At 37.2% G+C, this 18,962-nt stretch overlaps 2 long non-coding RNA genes across 2 annotated transcripts in view; both read right to left on the minus strand.

Annotated features, from left to right (window-relative positions):
- LOC309627263 overlaps positions 1-18,962 on the minus strand; it is a 55,032-nt gene that overhangs the window by 27,651 nt on the left and 8,419 nt on the right. The window lies entirely within an intron of this gene.
- LOC309627244 lies at positions 16,508-18,958 on the minus strand. Its single transcript, XR_014243618.1, has 2 exons — positions 18,751-18,958; positions 16,508-18,663 (listed from the first exon to the last, which is right to left on the minus strand). It is a non-coding gene; the product is annotated as an uncharacterized lncRNA (long non-coding RNA).

Here is an 18,962-nt window from a genome sequence, read left to right on the forward strand (position 1 = left end):
AAGATTTCTGTTCTCATGCGGCTTAAGAGTTGAAATGCTCCTCAGAATATGAAAAGATAAAAATATAGCTAAACTCTGGAGTAAACTATTGGGTTGGCCAAAAAGTTCGTTTGCGTTTTTCCATAAGATATTATGGGAGACCCGAATGAACTTTTTGACCAACCCAATATTTAAAAGCTTATAAAGCATCAGTTCTTCAGTAATGCAAGATCACCACAGGGATAAGAGATATACCCTTGCCTGACAACACTTGGCTCTAACCTGGTGACTAGCAATGTAGAAGATAAAATCCCCAAATGGAGCTGCCGTTTCAGGTTTTTAAATCATCTTACTCCTCTTCTGATTGAAATTTGGACTCAAATGGAAATTTGCCTGTAGAGAGAATTGTTGACAAGTCTATGTTATATTTTTATGACCGATCAATAAATTGGCATTCTGGTCACACACATTAATCTGTAAGAGTGTGTTTAACCTGAGTCTTTACCTGAGAGATTATAAATCAAATCTGTGAGGTCAAGGGCTGGCTCTGGATGGAGTGTGGAGCTCTCACCCCAGGTGGTGCCCCAGTACCTACCCGTCAGGGTGGCCCCAGGCTTTCTCCATGAGACCACCAGTTTTAGGGTGAATTCTCTTTCCGATCAGCAGTTTGCATTAACCAATGATCATGAGGTATTTGGAAGACACCTCATCAACTATCCCTAGGGAGGAAATAATGATTTAGGATGTGAGGTAGGAAATGGTCATTTCAAGGTTTATAATAAACCATTTTCAACAAAATTGGCTGATATTCCCAAGAAATGTCAATAGACTAGAAAATGAAGGAGCAATTGAACTCACAACTTTTGATCCTTTTGTAAGTGTAGTTGCCTACACTTAGCAGTAGGAAGACAGGCTAACACGGACAATGGAATGCAGACATTTCTCATTTCTTCCAACAAGCTGAAATAGTACATAAGATCAAAAAAGAAACATTCAGCGGTTCAGTCTTTTCTCCCTTTCTTGTGAAATTGAAAGGAAAAAAAAAAAAAGCACGCTTGAATTTTGTGTAAATGGGACTAAGAATATTTATCATAGACAGTTGAATATTAGTCATGAGACCAAAGCTACTCTTTCCAAGCTCAGCAGAAATACACAAAGAATTTGATAAATATTGAATTATGCTAGAAGGCAAGGGCTCATACTTTTAACATAATCTGCTTTTTATAAATTTCTTTCCTTCTCCTTTGAAATAAAAGTCCGTCACCAAATACAATTTAAAAAATACTACATTGAATTGCTTTTCATCTCCGCTTAGGGAAGAGTTTTTACTTGCTTTTATACCATCATCTTTAGCAATTTTTCTCCGAAATGAGAGGGAAAAAAACTTGAAATTTCCAGAGAAATGTAGTGAAAAACAGGCTGCCTGTAGAGTGATGTGGTCACGTCACATATATCACATATATTACTGTCCAGTTAAGACAATGTATTTAAAGACATCAAATTAGATTAAGGTAATTATCTTGGAAATTTGATTTTTCATAACTTTCTGTAAACTAGAGAATGTTTAAGCACCTGAAAACATTGATCAGTTTTTCTAAGCTTTGCACATTAGGATCACTTGGTTGGGAGAGAGGTGGCTGGTGGAGAGGGTGGGGAAGGGTCAATTTTAAAATTACTGATACCCTGTTCCCACCCCCTGAGACTCTAGCTCCCTAGTTGATTATAATCTGACATCAAAGTTAAGAACTACTGTCCTAAGAAATAATTGTGGTAACATAACCATCAAAATTCTATAAATTCAAAATGCGTTTAAGTTTAGGTTAGGTTGCCAGATAAAATAGAGGATGGTTAGTTAAATTTGAATTTCAGATTAACAACAAATACAAGTACTGAATCTGGCAACCCTAATTTAGGGTTTGTGGGTTTTTTTTTTGCTTAAAAATTCTTTGCAGTAATGTTGTTTACCTGCTCTTAGAGCTACTTAGAAACAGACTTCTCTGATTTAAAACAAAACAAAGAAAAACTTGGGAAAGGTGTTAGATGTCCTCCTTTCCTGGGTCCTAAATCAGCTCATCTCCTCTTTACATTTCCAGAGTTTTCCTTTGCTTGTGTCTTGCCTTGTGTCTGGGGTTTATAGTTGTCCTTAGCAGGGAGGGGCAGGGAGAAATAAGGCTACATCATCATCTTGTTGAAACCAGAAGCAGAGTATGTCTCTGCTGTCATTATTAAATGTTCTTTTCATTGAAAAAAGTAAAAAAGTGCTCTTTGCATATTAAGTGAAAACATTATGAAACTGGGCGATAGCCACTGCTAACACTGTGTATTCCCTTCCAACCTTTAAATAACTAAATTAGATAGATGTAGATCTAGGAATCACACATTACTGGGAGATTTGATAACTGAGGCAGAAGACTCTCAAATCTGCCGTCCTTGGGAATGTAAATTGATACAGCCACTATGGAGAACAGTATGGAGTTTCCTTAAAAAACTAAAAATAGAACTACCATATGACTCAGCAATCCCACTCCTGGGCACATACCCTGAGAAAACCATAATTCAAAAAGATACATACACCCCAGTGTTCATTGCAGCAACATTTACAATAGCCAGGACATGGAATCAACCTAAATGTCCATCAACAGAGGAATGGATAAAGAAGGTGTGGTACATATATACAATGGAATGTTACTTAGCCATAAAAATGAACAAAATAATGCCATTTGCAGCAACATGGATGGACCTAGAGATTGTCATACTGAGTGAAGTAAGTCAGACACAGAAAGACAAATATCATACGATATCGCTTATATGTGGAATCTAAAAAGAAAGGGTACAAATGAATTTATTTACAAAAGAGAAGTAGAGTCATGGATATAGAAAACAAACTTATGGTTAGCAGGGGATAAGGGGGGGAGGGATAAATTGGGAGATTGGGACTGACATATACACACTATTATATGTAAAATAGATAACAAAATCACGAACCTGCTGTATAGCACAGGGAACTCTACTCAATACTCTGTAATGGCCTATATGGGAAAAGAATCTAAAAAAAGAGTGGATATATGTATATGTGTAACTGATTCACTTTGCTGTACACCTGAAACTAACACAACATTGTAAATCAACTATATTCCAATAAAAATTAAAAAAAAAAAATCTGCTGTCTTCTCTGCTTTCTACCAGGCACCTCAAAGAGGACGAGTAGTGACAACCCAGCTTCACATACTGCCTTGCTCTTGCTTCCCTTCCTAATTAACCAATTTTCCCTAGACCATTGATTACATAGTGCTTCCTTTCCCCATTTATTTGTGATGCCATCTTTATGATGTACAAAATTTTTTTGATATTGTGAATCAGGCATTTTTTATTGTGCCTAATAACTAGTTTTGCTGTTATAAAGGAAATTTATCAATTTTTATCCATTTGTTTTATTTTGGCTTCCTTAGTAAAGTTTCTATGTAAAAAGCTTGTCAAACTTACCAACTGCTACCCCTTCTTTGGTGAGGCCTTATTCCAGCTCTAAAATCTGGTCACAGTGTGTGGAAATTTTATGACATCAAGAAATGGAGACCAATGAAGGGATTCTGGTCCCCTTTTGTTCCTCGTCAAATACGATCAAGCACGTTCAGACAATGCCCTTCTTGCTTGCAGTCCTCTTGTGAAGAAGTGGTTTCTTAGGACCACTGCCTTACTCGTCACAAAAAGGGGTTGTGCCGACCCCTGTTACTACGACCTCTGGGTCAGAACCTGTGTGCTCAAGGTATCCTTCAGTCTCAAGACTTTTACCAGTGAAACATGTTCAGTGGTGATTTCCAAAAACAACTTTAACCTCATTAGGGCTAACTTGTATACCTAAACTGTAAGTGTTAAGTAGCAAGAAGCATAATTTCTAGACAACTAAAATCTTTAACAAGAATGTTTTAAACATTAAATGATCTTCTCGTGTTGCATTATGTATAATTCATTTTCTGGGAGGGAACACACGGATCTTAGTGTGACTTAATTAAGAATGTGTCACAGTTTATTAACCCCATGTGTTCCTGTGAGAAAGAATGAAGACTAACCTGCTGATGATAAGGTTTATCAAGAGTCTCAGGTGATACTCTCTAACTAGTTCTAATAGTTTTAAAATTAATTTTCTTGGTAGACAATAATACCATCAGGAAATAAAAATAGTTTGGTCACACCTTGTCAGTATTTATACCTTATAAATATAATGTAAGATGTTAAATCAAATAGATCATTGGAGAAAAACCACATGACCATCTGTTTAGATAAAAATTAAGACATTTGATAATACTTATCATTCATTCTTGATTATATTTTTAAAGTTATAGTAAACAAGGAATAAGATGCTTCCCTAACATGACCAAGCTGATGTAGCTTTAATAGTCAACATTAAAATATCTTTGTATTTCTGGAATAAGCCTTAAGTTTTATGTTGGCTTTCAGTATCTCTCTTATGAATTGTCAATGTGGTGAATTACATTAATTGACTTTCTAATTAAAACCAAATCTACATTCTGGGAGAACCTCAACTTGGTCTTGAATTACTGTACTTTTTATACATTGCTGTATTTGATGTTAGTTTCAATTACAATTTATGCATTTAAGTTCATGTTTCAGACCGGCCTGTAAATACATTTCTTGAAAAGTTTTTGGTAGATTTTCATATCCAAGTTATGGTAGCCTATTAAAATTAGTATGGGAGTTTTCCCTCTTTTCTATTCTCTGGGAATGTTTGTGTGAAATTGGATACTTTTTTTCTGATTGTTTGCTGAAACTCACTGATGAAAACATCTGGGCTTGAAGGTTTTTTTTTTTTTTTAAATGGGAATATATATGACTTCTGGTTCAGTTTTTTCAATGGTTATAGGACTATTCAAGTTTTCTATTTCTTCTTGTGTAAGTTGTGGTTATATTTTTAAAGTATTCCCCTATTTCACTTAAATTTTCAAATCTGCTGACATAACAGATAAAATGTTCACAATACCCTCTAATTATTATGTATAGTGTCTTTAACCTCCCTTATATTCTATTTTATATTATTTGTATTGATCATTTGTGCCATATCTGTTTGTTTTTGATCACTCTCCTCAGAGGTTTAGAATTTTATTAATCTTTTCAAAGATCCAACTTTTGCCTTTGTTGTTTCTCTTCATTGTATGTTTGTTTTCTATTTCATTTATTTCTGCTTGTCTTCTTACTATTTCCTTCTACTTTCTGTGAATTTATTTTGTTAGTATTTTTCTGCCTTCTTGAGATGATGTATATAACTCATTAATCTTCACTCTTTCTTCATTTCTTATACTGAGAATTTAAGGCAGTAAATTTCCTTCTATGTACAGCTTATCTGCATCCCATCACTTTTTGTTATGTACTATTTTGAGTATTAGTCACGTCAAAGTATATTCTAATTTTCACTATAACATTTTCTCCAGTGATTTTTTCGCAAACATATGGGAATTTTTTCTCCTACTTTCTTTCCTTTTTTTTTTTTTGGCTGTGCTGTGTGGCTTGTGGGATCTTAGTTCCCTGACCAGGGATCAAACCTATGCCCCTGCAGTGTAAGTGTGGGGTCCTAACCACTGGACCACCAGGGAATTCCCTCTACTACTTTCTTATTGCCCTCTCAGCTTAACTGAATTGAAATGTCAGAGAAACATGACCCATATAGTAAAAAATATTTTTATTGTGAAATATAATATAAACATAGAAAAGTACATGAAATATATGTGTACTGATTAATAAATGATAAAAAGTGACATAACTAGTCATATAACCACTACTTAGGTCAAGAAATAGAATGCTCTCAGATTCCCAGAAGCCTTCCTCAATCCTCTTCCCAAACACAACCCCTCCAACTCCTAAAGGCAACCATAATAAAGTTGTCCCTAAGTATTCACAGGGGATTGGTTCTAGGACCCCCACACATACCAAAATACTCAGATGCTCAAGTCCTTTATATAAAACGGTGTAGTACTTGCACGTTAACCTACACGCATCCTCCTGTATGCTTTAAATCACCTCTAGACTACTTATAATACCTAATACAATGTAAATGCTAGGTAAATAGTTGTATGGCTAATTCAAGTTTTGCTTTTTGAAACTTTCTGGAATTTTTTTTTCTAAGTATTTTTGATCTGAGATTGGTTGAATCCAAGTATTGGAAATCCATGGATATGGAGGGCAGACTGTACTGACTTTTAAAAAATCACCTTTCTACTTTTTTTCTTAAATAGTTTTCCCACCCAAGTAATATCCATAAATTATAGTTTAATTTGCTTATTTTTGAACTTTATATAGATGAAATCATATAGCATAAAGTATTTTATATCTAGATTCTTTCACTAAATATTATGTTTTTGTGATCCTTCAGTGTTGATCTGAAGCATTCATATTGTTACAACTTTTCAGAAATGGTTTTTACTTCCCATCCCTGCTCTGGTCAGAGCCAAGGCAACTTTCCTTGCAGAAGTGGGCATGTTCACTGCTGGCTCGTCCTTCCCTTTGGTATCTTGGCTTTATGGGGTAAGGATCTCCTTTTAGATCTTCACCTTGGGTAAACCCTTGGCTTTCATTTCTTTTTCCATGCTCTACAAAGCTACTAAAGCCAAAATTTCCCTGGTTTAGCAAATGTTCCTAAGGCAAAAGCAGTTCAAGTGCTCTACTTATATTTCTGGGGTTCCTTCTCTATTTAGATTTTGACCTGGAAATTTCTTATGATCCCATCAAATGCCTGTTGCTTTAAAGAATTTGCTTTTATGTGCTATCCATCATTTTAAGTTGTTCTTCCCTCCAGCTGGGAGTAAGTAATGTAGCCTTCCATATTATGGGAAATGGAGGTCTTTTATAATAAAAAAAAAGATTATATTCAACCTGTTTTTCTATTCCCTTTCTCATTCCTAATATATTAATGTGTGCTTGCATGTGTGTGTTCCTTAACTAGAAATTCCCAGGGTATTTTTGTATTATTTTTCCTCCAAATATATAACTCTTGGTCTATTTATAATTCTAATAGTTTTTATTTCATAATTCTTTAATTTCTGGTTTTACCTTTATTTCCTTTCTCATTTTTAAAAAATTCTTTCTAACTTATTGATTTGAATGCTTAGTTCATTTACTTTTAGGCTTTTTTTTTAATATTGAAAATATTTAATAATGAATTTGTTTTTGAGTTCATCTTTGTAGGCATCCCATTAGTTTTATTATTTCATATCTTTCTTTTGTAAAGGATCTATGTAGTTTTGATTTCATTTTTGTTCTAAGACTTATTTGGAATAATTTCCTTCCTCAGTTTCCAAAAGATTGCTTTTTTCCTTTGTGTTTGACCATTTATTATTATTATTATTATTTTTAAACATGTGCTCTCCGAATCCATCTATTTTTTTTTTTCTTTTCTTTGGCTGCGTTGGGTCTTTGTTGCTGCGTGCCGGCTTTCTCTAGTTGTGGCGAGCAGGGGCTGCTCTTCATTGAGGTGCACAGGCTTCTCACTGCGATGGCTTCTCTTGTTGTGGAGCACGGGCTTTAGGCACACGGGCTTCAGTAGTTGTGGCACACGGGCTCAGTAGTTGTGGCTCACGGGCTTAGTTGCTCCACGGCATGTGGAATCTTCCCGGACCAGGGCTCGAACCCATGTCCCCTGCACTGGCAGGCAGATTCTTAACCACTGTGCCACCAGGAAAGTCCCTGACCATTTATTATTAATTTTGATTGTATTTTATTATTTTTAGAGAATGTGACCTGTTCAGTTTCAGATTTTTAAAAAATTTACTGAGTTTTTTGTGGCTTAATGTATATCAATTTTAACATATATTTTATAGATCCTTGTCAAAAAGAAGTAGTGATACATCGGGTCTAACATTCAAGATATACATAAACAGATAGGTGACAGGTAGATAGATAGATACCAATCTTTAAAATTATAGTCATCTGAGGGGTTTTTTTTCCTACTTGATTTGTCAGGTCATTAATTCAAATGACACAGGTATAGAATATGAATCTTCTTAGGGATAACATGTTTAAGCCTATGTTTTTCTAAATTTGAAGACATTTTCCTTTACATTACTTTAGAATACTTAATATTTTCACTAACTAATGATACTGGAAAGAGTAAAGCACATGGTTAGTGTCTGTAACAAGATTATTTTCTCTGTCAAATTTTTATTCCCTGTACCTCTTTCAAACTAAATACATATCAACTTTGCCACAGTTGAATACACATCAACTACAGTCTTTCTGTGTCTTGTCTCTCCAGTAGGTAACATGACGACTGTGTTTTTTCTTTATGCCTTGGATGGTCACTGTGTCCATCTTTTCCTAGTAACCATATGTTTAGGGGGAAAAATGGGCAAGAATGGTATCTCTAACTAGTATTTTGACTTTGGAAAGTCCCTCTCTCTATTTCTTCCTTAATCATTATATTGATAAAATATAGGAATAAAATAGGAATTTAATAGGAAGAAAATGGTTTCTCATAGAAAATTTGAAAACAGCATCTGCAATATTAAGAAGCAGGACAAAGAAAAAAGGTACATATAATCCCAATACTCCAACGCAACCACTATTAAGTAGTTTTGCCTGTTTCCTTCTATTTTTTTCAAGAATTGTTTTTACACAATTGAATCAATTTTGTATTCTGATTTTTCCAGTATTATATCATAGGCATTTTCCATTCTTAAAAACTATCCATCAAGCTCATGTTTAAATACCTTGATAACATTCTACTGTTTACTAAATATTCCATTAATGATAGAATATAATTTTCAATATCTTTGTATTGTTAATAATGCTTTGATGAATTTCTTTTCTTTTCTTTTTTTCCAGTAATACAGTGGACCTTGAACTTTCAGGTGCATCAGAAGCACCTGGAGAGCCCCTTGCCCAGAGTTACTGATTCAGTAAGTCTGGGGCGGGGCAAAGAATTCACATTTCTAATAACTACAGGTGATGCTGATGGTGCCTGGACCACATTTTCAGAGTCACTAGAATCACTGTAATTAATAGAATGTGTAAGGATTTGCTTCAATAAATTTCTGAGAAGCAATGCTTCTTCCTTCCACAGTAGGTTATATCTTTGATATTGCAGGGAAAAAATAGTAATGCTTATCCTGGTTGGAAAAGGAAGTAGTGATGTCTATTTAAAGGTTCTCTAAAATCTTTTAGTCACTGGCTTTTGCTAACCCATTTGCACTTACTGTGGAATCTTACTGGAACAGGCATCCATTTGACCCTGGAGCTCCATCACTATACAGCTGGTCTCTTTCTTTCTTTATTATTTTTTTTGGTAAGTCACCTGCTCTCATTTAATTCATTTCCTTTGGTGTTTTCCTTCCTGTGGGAAGTCTCTGACATCTGTCCCACATACTTCTTTATAAATACAAAGGCTCATCTTTTATCTTTTTATTTTTAACTTTTATGAGTCATTTACTCCTACCCTTTTTATAGTTGTGATCTTTTCATTCCTTATGTTTTAAAAAAAGACACTTTAGACTAATTCTTTATGGCTGCTTTTTAAAAAAAATTCTTATTTTTTTAACACCTTTACATTCTGTTGACATTTATATTTTGGTCTGAGCCTAATGTCAAATACTAGGATCACATGGCTTCTCACTACATTGGCACCATCATGTGGTGAAATTGTGTATCACATTGGAAAATCTGCCACATACAGTGAGACAGGATGCCATATCACATCTTACATAGAGATAACACTGAAATTAGAGAGGTCATGATAAGTTGGGGGATCTGGAATAATTCTGTTAGTTTAGTAAATACACAGCAAAATGGGAGCTAATAAACACCAACGATTAAGCATGCGGATACTGGAGTCAAGGACATGAGCTCAAACCCTGGCTCAGACCACTTATAATGATATGAACTTGTGCGCCAGGTTAATCTCCTTGAACCTCAGTTTACTCCTGAGTATGGGGATACCAGGAGCATCTATCTCACAGGGATGTTGAGAGAAGCAGATATTATTATGATAATAGCACAATGGCCATCAAACAGTTCAATAATATCAGCTATCATTAGCTGTTAACAAACCATCACATTTGGTTTTCCTTTTACATTCAAACCCAGGATAGAAAGATTATCAGGAAAGAATAATTCCCATGAGATTTTTAGAAAGTTATACCAAAATGGCATAATAATTTTTAGAATGATCAGAAGTAGCATGAAGGTAAAAGCCACAAAATGTTGATGTTGAAAAAAACATTTAAATAAAAATGATTTTATAGAAAAAAGGAAGGGAACTTGTGAAAAAAAAAAAGTCTTCTAAACTCTACCTACAAAGTGAAATTTGAAAATTATCTGTCTAAAGTAACCATAATTTACAATCAAAATAAACAGTTGGCGGGGGGAGTAACTTAAAATCCTTTTTAAGGGTGGAAAAAAACTTTTAAATATTAAAAATGATCTATAGCCCCAAATCCTTTCAAAGTTCTATTAAAGAGAAATGTTTACTTTTATAAATCCTTGGAAAAGATACACTTAGGACAAACCTGGATGTTGGACATTTTTCTATTAAAAATGAATTTTAATTATTTGATTAGAAAAATAGGATGAAAAGATACTGAAGACCAGTGAGAATAAAGCATGTGGGGTATTCCACCCCCCACCTTAAAACAATGCATCATGATTGAATAGAATGGGAAATCTTGCCAGAACCAGAATCTTTTTTTTTTTTTTTGATAAATTTTATTTATTTATTTATTTTTGGCTGCGTTGGGTCTTCGTTGCTGCTGTTTCGCACGGGCTTTCTCTAGTTGCGGCCAGCGGGGGCTACTCTTCATTGCGGAGCACCGGCTTCTCATTGCAGTGGCTTCTCTTGTTGCGGAGCATCCTCTAGGCGCACGGGCTTCAGTAGCTGTGGGCTCATGGGCTCCGTAGTTGTGGCACGTGGGCTCAGTAGCTGTGGCGCACGGGCTTAGTTGCTCCACGGCATGCGGGATATTCCCAGACCAGGGGTTGAACCCACGTCCCCTGCACTGGCAGGCAGACTCGTAACCACTGCGCCCCAGGAAGTCCCCAGAACCATAATCTTACATTCAGTTTTCAAACTGTAGTTTTCTCAGACAGTTAGCCTCATTCAATAAGTTTTTGTTATGCCACTATGCAAATGTAGTCTATGTTCATTATCTTTCTACTTATTAAATTCATCAAAAGCTGTCCAGGGGGCTTCCCTGGTGGCGCAGTGGTTGAGAATCCGCCTGCCAATGCAGGGGACACGGGTTCGAGCCCTGGTCTGGGAAGATCCCACATGCCGCGGAGCAACTAGGCCCGTGAGCCTCAACTACTGAGCCTGTGCGTCTGGAGCCTGTGCTCCACAACGAGAGGCCGCGACAGTGAGAGGCCCGCGCACCGCGATGAAGAGTGGCCCCCGCTTGCCGCAACTAGAGAAAGCCCTAGCACAGAAACGAAGAGCCAACACAACCAAGAATAAATAAATAAATAAAAATTAAAAAAAAAAAAAGCTGTCCAGGAACAAATTTTCTGTTTTGTCAACTACACCCACAGTCTTGTTCCCAGATTTTTCATCAGCATTTTCAGACTGTGAGGGAAAGGAAACAAGAAATGGAACACTTTTATGAATTTTAAATATGCTGTAACTCTGTTTCAGTGCAGTGTTCCAGTGTGTAACAGCCGTCTGCCGCTGCTCCCAGCATACCCAGTCTCAGGGAGGTGCCAGGTTAGCGCAGTTGGTTAGAATGTGGTATTAATATGTTCGTAATCAATTCCTATGTCATTCAACTGGCTGTGCAAAGCAGAAAAATGTCTTCAGTGTCAACCTGAACTTCTGAGGCAAGCAGTCTCGAAAATTTATGCCTTTGATTATTGAGATTTGGGAATTTTCCAGAAATCTATTATTGACTTCTGTTTTTATTTCATTGTGGACAGAGAGCAAATTTTGCATGATTTGAATCCTTATGAATGAACTGAGACGTGTTTTTGCCCAGAATGTGGTATATGTTTTGTGTGCACGAATATGGTATATATCCCCATTTACTTAGATCTTCTTTCATTTCAGTAATGTTTTGTAGTTTCAGAGCATAGCTCTTGCATACCTTTCACTGAATTTATTCCTAGGTATTTATAATACTATTATAAACGGTACATTTTAAAATTTCATTTTTTAATTGCTGCTTGCTAATATATAGAAGTATTGATTTTCATATACTGATCTTTTATCCTATGAGCTCACTAATTTCAATTATTAATTCTAGTAGATTTAAAAGATTCTCTACATGGACAACTTATTAATCTAAAGACAATTAATTAGGGACTTCCCTGGTAGGCCAGTGGTTAAGAACCTGCCTTCCAACGCAGGGGACTCGGGTTCGATCCCTGGTGGGGGAACTAAGATCCCACATGCCGTAGGGCAACTAAGCCTGCGCGCCATAACTACAGAGCCCGCGCGCTCTGGCGCCCGCGCGCTGCAGCTAGAGAGAAGCCCACGTGCCACAACTAAGACCCGATGCAGCCAAAAAATAAAATAGAATAAATAAATGTAAAAAATAATATTAAACAATAAAGACAATTAATCTAGATAAATCTATTAATCTAAAGGCAATTAATAGTTTAAAAATTAGACTTTCTATGTAGACCACTGTAAATAGAAAGTTTTACTCTTTCCTAATCTTTATACCTTCTATTATTTTTGTTAATTTTTGCCTATTGTACCATCTAGGACCTCTGATACACAGTCGAATAGAAGTGGTGAGAGCAGACATTCTCACCTTCCTAATCCTAGGATTGACTAATTCACCACCAAGAATGATAGTAGCTATTGGTCTTATAGTAGCTGTAGATATCTTCATAATATGAACTCAGTTCTAATTTCTAATTTTATGACTGTTTCTGTCATTAACTGGAAATAAATTGTGTCAAATTGCTTTTCCTGAATTCACTGAGATGATCACATTTTTTTTCTCCTTTATTAATGTCATTAAATTACATTGTTTGATTTGGTAAACCTTGCATACTGGGAAAAACCCAGCCATTGTATTTTATCCTTTTTCTATATTGCTGCATCCAATTTACTAGTGTTTTGTATAGGATTTTTGCATTTATATTCATAGATGTGATAGTGGTCTGTGATTTTTTTCTTCTAATGTCTTGGTCAGATATTTCTATCAGGGTTATGCAGTCATTATAACATTTGTTGGATAGTATTCTCTCCTCTATTTTCTCAAAGAGTTTATAAAAGATTGACATTATGTGTTCTTTAAACATGGAAATAATTCACCAGTGAAGTCATCTGGGCCTGGAGTTTTCTTTGTTAAGTGGTTTTTAATTATGAATTCAGATTCTGTAGTAAATGTACAACTACTCAGCTTTTCTATTTATTCTTAGCCAGTTTTGGTAAATTTTGTTCTTCAAGGAATTTGTTCATTTATTCTAACTTATCATATTATACTAACCTAAATTTGTTTATAATATTCCCCTTTCATGATTTTTTTTTAATTTTTTTTTTTTAAATAGTAATCTTTTATTTATTTATTTATTTTTGGCTGTGTTGGGTCTTCGTTTCTGTGTGAGGGCTTTCTCTAGTTGCGGCAAGCGGGGGCCACTCACTCCTCATCGCAGTGCGTGGGCCCCTTCACTATCGCGGCCTCTCTTGTTGCGGAGCACAGGCTCCAGACACACAGGCTCAGTAGTTGTGGCTCACGGGCCCAGCCGCTCCGCGACTTGTGGGATCCTCCCAGACCAGGGCCCGAATCCGAGTCCTCTGCATTAGCAGGCAGACTCTCAACCACTGCGCCACCAGGGAAGTCCCCCTTTCATGATTTTAATTAGACTTTTTCAGCCTCGGTACTATTGATATTTGGGGCAAGAAAATTGCTGTGGGAGACTGTTCTGTGCGTTGTAGAATGTTGAGCAGCACCCCTGGCCTCTACCCACTGAATGCTGATAGTGTGACAACCAAAAATGTCTCTAGACACTGCCAAATGTTCCTTGGGGACAAAACAGCTCTGATAGAGAATCAGAGTTCTAATGTCTATAGGATCTTTAGTGATCTTTCATTCCATGTACTGGTAATTTGTCTCTTTATTTTTTGATTAATTTTGTTAAGAGGTAGGGTGTACAAAAGCAGGCTCTGCCCCAGATTTGGCCCATGGATCATTTTGCTGACCTGAACTTAGATCACTAACTCTGCTTTTCACATAAAGGAATGAAAATGCTATAAATTTTTCTTCTAAGAATATTTTATCTGTATCCCATAAATTTTAAAATACTACGCTGTGTTGATGGATATCAGCCAATTAATGGCTGTAAACAATTAGTACTGTTTATCTATGGAGATAACATATGGGCATTCCTGAGCATTGTTCCAACAAAATGGCTTACAAATGGATTTTGGGTTCTGTGAGAGACAAGGGACAATATTAACAATCTAAGAAAATTTAGTCACATAAATATACTGTCCCAGCTAGTTGATAAATTGATACAAATTCTTATAATCTGGCAATATTCTTTTTGCTCTTCTAGCTAGGAAGAGCCAGTCTGCAACATCGAAGAATGTTTACCAGGATGAGAAAATTACAGTGATTTTACAGCACCTTATCAAGTACTGATTTGGTGCCACCTGCTGGGAGGCAGAAACGGGTTTCCAGCATCCTCAAAGGGCGAGAATGATGACCTTAGAAGCTGTAAAACTTTGCCTATCGCATAAAATGAAACATAATATAGGTACCTTTGGGCCTGTGAGAAATCAATAATTCTAGAATAAATTAACTGCATATAAAAATATGATCTATGTATAAAAATGGGAGTGTATTCTTTTCCATCCAAGAGAAATCAGATGGCATATTTGCATTTACCATGAAATGATATACAGTAAAGTTCCTTAAAATGGTGAGCTCCTCAGGTACTGATTGTGTATTTCTGTAAAGGTAATTCATCACTTGACTGGGGCTAGTGGAGGAGCTTAAGATCTGAAGAATCACTGCTAAATGAAGATTAGTAAAAAAATAAAGCTAAATCTAATGATAACATTGATTGTCATAGGCAGAATAGTAGCCCCTCAAAGACATCCATGCCCTAATTCTCAGTGCCCAGAGGATGAAGCCTTGCGCCCAGAGACCAGAACCAAGAGCCACAGAGGATTATTCCTAGGCCTTGAAACTTAATGGAGACTGCCAGATTGGATTTGAAATAGTATGGGCTTGGGACTCCTTTTTTCCTTCCACTCTCTCCCTTTCTGAATGGGAATGGTTATAACTGCTCTCCTGTGTCTCCTCCTCCACCATTGTATTCTGAGAGCAGAGAACTCGTTTCCTAGTCTCACGGGTCTACAATGGAAAGGGATATCTGCCCCAGCATGGATTATACTCACCTATACCTAATTTAGACTTAGATGATACTTGGGACTTTTGAGATTTAGATGAGATGCCCTCACGGGTTGAAAATTTGAGGGACTTAGAGAGGGGGTGAATAGATTTTGCATGTGAACAGACCTGAATCTTTGGGAGCCAGAGGGCAGACTGGGGCAGGCAGAACGGCCCTTCCCAAAGGTGTCCTCACCCTAATCATCAGAATCTGTGAATAAATTACCTTATGAGGAAAAAGGGACTTTGCAGATGTGGTTAAGGCTAAGAACCTTGAGATGGAGAGATGAGCCGGGTGGGCCTAATTTAATCACCCACATCCTTAAAATTCTTTGACCAATGTTACTGGCTTTGAAGATGGAAGAAAGGGGCCACAAGCCAAGGAATGTAAGTGGCCTCTAGAATCGGGAAAAAGCAAAGCAACAGATTCTCTCCTAGAGCCTCTGGAAAGGAAGCAGTCAGCTGACATCTTGATTTTACCCCAGTGAGACATGTGTGGGACTTCAGACCTGCATAACTTTAAGATAATATATTTGTAATCTTTTAAACCACTAAGTTTATGGTAATTTTTTTACAACAGTAATAGAAAATGAATCTGGTAATAACAGCTAACAGTTACTATGTTCTAGCACTCAGCACTACATCTATCTCGGATGATAACTCTCTTAAGAAAGGAAGATAAAGCACCCTGAAATCATATTACATAATCTGGCCTTGGTTACCTCTCTGACCTCATCTCCTATTGCTCTCCCTCTTGCTTCTATCAATCACCCATTCACTCTAGTCTCCTTACTATCTTTTAAGCATGCCAAGCAAGCTGTCCCCTCTTTTTAGTATGTGCTTTCCTTAGATATCCACAACTCACTCCTCACTTTCTTCAGGTCTCTGCTCAAACGTCATCTTCTCAGTGAGGCCTTCTTCTTTGTCCACCCTCTATAAAATATATGCTCATCCTTACCTGGCACTCCCTAACCCCTAAACCCTAGTTTATTATTCTAAATAGCACTTTTAATCATTTGATATGTATTTACTTGTTTACTCGGTTTTTTCTTGCTCCCTAAATGTAAGCTCTATGTGGCCAGGGGCTTTAGCTGTATTGACGACAGTTGTATCTCCAGAACCTAATATAGTGCCTGGCACATAGTAGTCACTCAATAAATATTTGTAGGAATAAAGGAACATTTTCAAAAATATTGACAGATTACAAGAATTCATTTATGCTAAAATTCTAATGCAGAATACACAGCATGGAGCAGGGCAGATACATGTTAACATTACTTTGGTTGGCGAATGGACCTCAGTGTACAGATTCAATATCATGCCTTGAAGAATGAGATCATTTCTCAAATGACTTCCTACAGTTCTTAAACATGGTACACCATTTCTCAAGGTCAGATTGTAAGAAAACTAGTATATAAATGAATTTTGCATTTTCCTATTAATAAGCATAACCAATACATTTTTGAAAGATAATTGCTAGCTACATTTTTCCCAACTTTTTAATCTTGTAAAATTTCAAACCTATAGAAAATCGGAAGTAAGAACCACAATTAACATAGTGCCATATTTTCTCTCTGCATACACACTTTTTGTTTTTTGGCCTAGACTATGTGAAAGCAGTTTGCAGATATCATGACCTCATTCCTAAATACTTCAGCATGCATCTCCTAAGAACAAAAGCCGTTTTCTAATAATCACAATATTATTATGCCTGAGAAATCTAAGTTAACAACATATCTATTATGCTTCCATGTTCAAATTTCCCCAACTGTCCACAAAATGTCCTATATAACTTTTTAAAAATCCATATTCCTATCCAAATCATGGTTGCCCATTAATGGAGATCAGTCCTTCTGTCTTTTGTTGTTTGTCTTTCATGATATTGACATTATCGAAAAGTCCAAACAAATCACATTCTTAACTGAGTGTTTCCTCACAGATTCAGGCTAAACGTTTTGGCAAGAATGCTACATCAGTGTACTTCCAATAATTTGTGTTTTCCTCAGTATTGATGCTAGAAAGTTTTTCCTTGAAGCAACTATTAACTTTTTGCAAAGTACTAATGTTCCAAGGAACATGCTTTAGAGAACACTTGGATAAGGAAAAAAAAAGTGAAATGCACTAAAATGTTTAAGAGTTTGAAGTTAAAAAGAAGGTTAAGGATTGTAAATCATTTTTAAATTACAAACTTCATTTCCTTAGGTAATGCAAACTCAGCTTTCATCAAGTTTAACACATACCAAAAAAAACCGCACAAAATATTGTACAGGTGAGCAGCCCCAAGCTTAAAGAAAGGAAGTAACTTCTCCCAAATTCTATCCTTATCCTATTTACTGTGTTCAGGAGCTGAGATCTAAAACCAGGTCTGAGTGCTTACGTGTTCTTTCCACCAGACCCCCTGCTTCACTTAGCCTGTTCTACTTTCTGTAATTGACTATTCTTGGGTCTACAATTACTCTGGGATATAAGTGGTGGGTGGTCTTTTAGTCTAAATAATAATAATAAAGATGCTAAGGAAGACTAATTCATTTTTTATTGTTCCATACTCAGTAAGAACCAACTCATGTCAAGTAACTGAGGAATGCCTAACCCCTCCCAAATGCATGCAATTATGCAAATCATATGTGGGGACTGGGGGCTCGGCTCCAGACACTAATTATACTATAGACCCCATTTATGACTATTTCTTTTCGCCGTAATTTGATCCTTTGCTATTGCCTTATGATGCTGTCTTTATTACACTACAGCAAACATTTGGGAGACATCAGTTTTTCCTAAAAGTCCTGGAACTCAAACTCAGGTTTTTCTACTTTTACAGGATTCAACAGCTTTTCAAAAAAATGAGTTACCATTCTTAGCCGCAGTGAGGTAGCAAATATTAAGCATGTTCGTTTTCACCTCCATTTAAGGCGAGAGCCTCTCCCCCTCTGACGACTTTCCAAGGGCGGTGAGCGTGAGTCCTTGCTTTTGGTACAACTTACGAAATATTAATCAATACAAATGGGTAACTTTTAAGAGAAAAAACTGCGAGTCCTTCCGCCGTTAAAAACCACGCCATGCTTTAAAAGCTTGAGTTGTACAGAACGTTGAGCATTTACTCCCACAGGTTGGAAATTGCTTTGCGGAGTTTGAGTTCCCTTAATTTCACCAGGCTGTCAAACGTCCCCATGTCCCGCCCTTCACCCCATACTTCTTAGCTTCCAGGGAGAGTTAGGAACAGGTCTTCGTCTCTGGACCGCCGCAGGATGCGGGGGCCGGGCTGGACTCGGGCTTCATCTCCAGGGCTTCGCGAAGCGCCAAGCCCGGGAGAGGATGGACATTACCCTCGACCTTCGGAGGCGATCTGGAGCTACAGGAGAGCAAAAGCTACCCGTGAACACCGTCAAGCGCCCTCCCCCGCTGCACTTCCTTGACGGCTGCCCGGAGCCCCGCGGACCTCCTTACGCTTCGCGGGCTCGCAGGCCTTCAAGGCTCACTGGCCTTCCGCCCCATAACTCGCGGCCAAGTCCGCCGGGACCCAGGCCACACCCCACGCCGCCGCCCGGTCCGCGGCCGCTCCTCTTGCCCCACGCGCCGGCAGTGGGCACTGCGCCTGCGCGCCCGAGCGCGGGGCGGGGCGAACCGGCCCGGCGGAAGGGGCGTGGTGGG

The sequence above is a fragment of the Balaenoptera borealis genome (assembly GCF_965194805.1).
Source record: "Balaenoptera borealis genome assembly, chromosome: 4".
NCBI classification, from domain to species: Eukaryota; Metazoa; Chordata; class Mammalia; order Artiodactyla; family Balaenopteridae; genus Balaenoptera; species Balaenoptera borealis.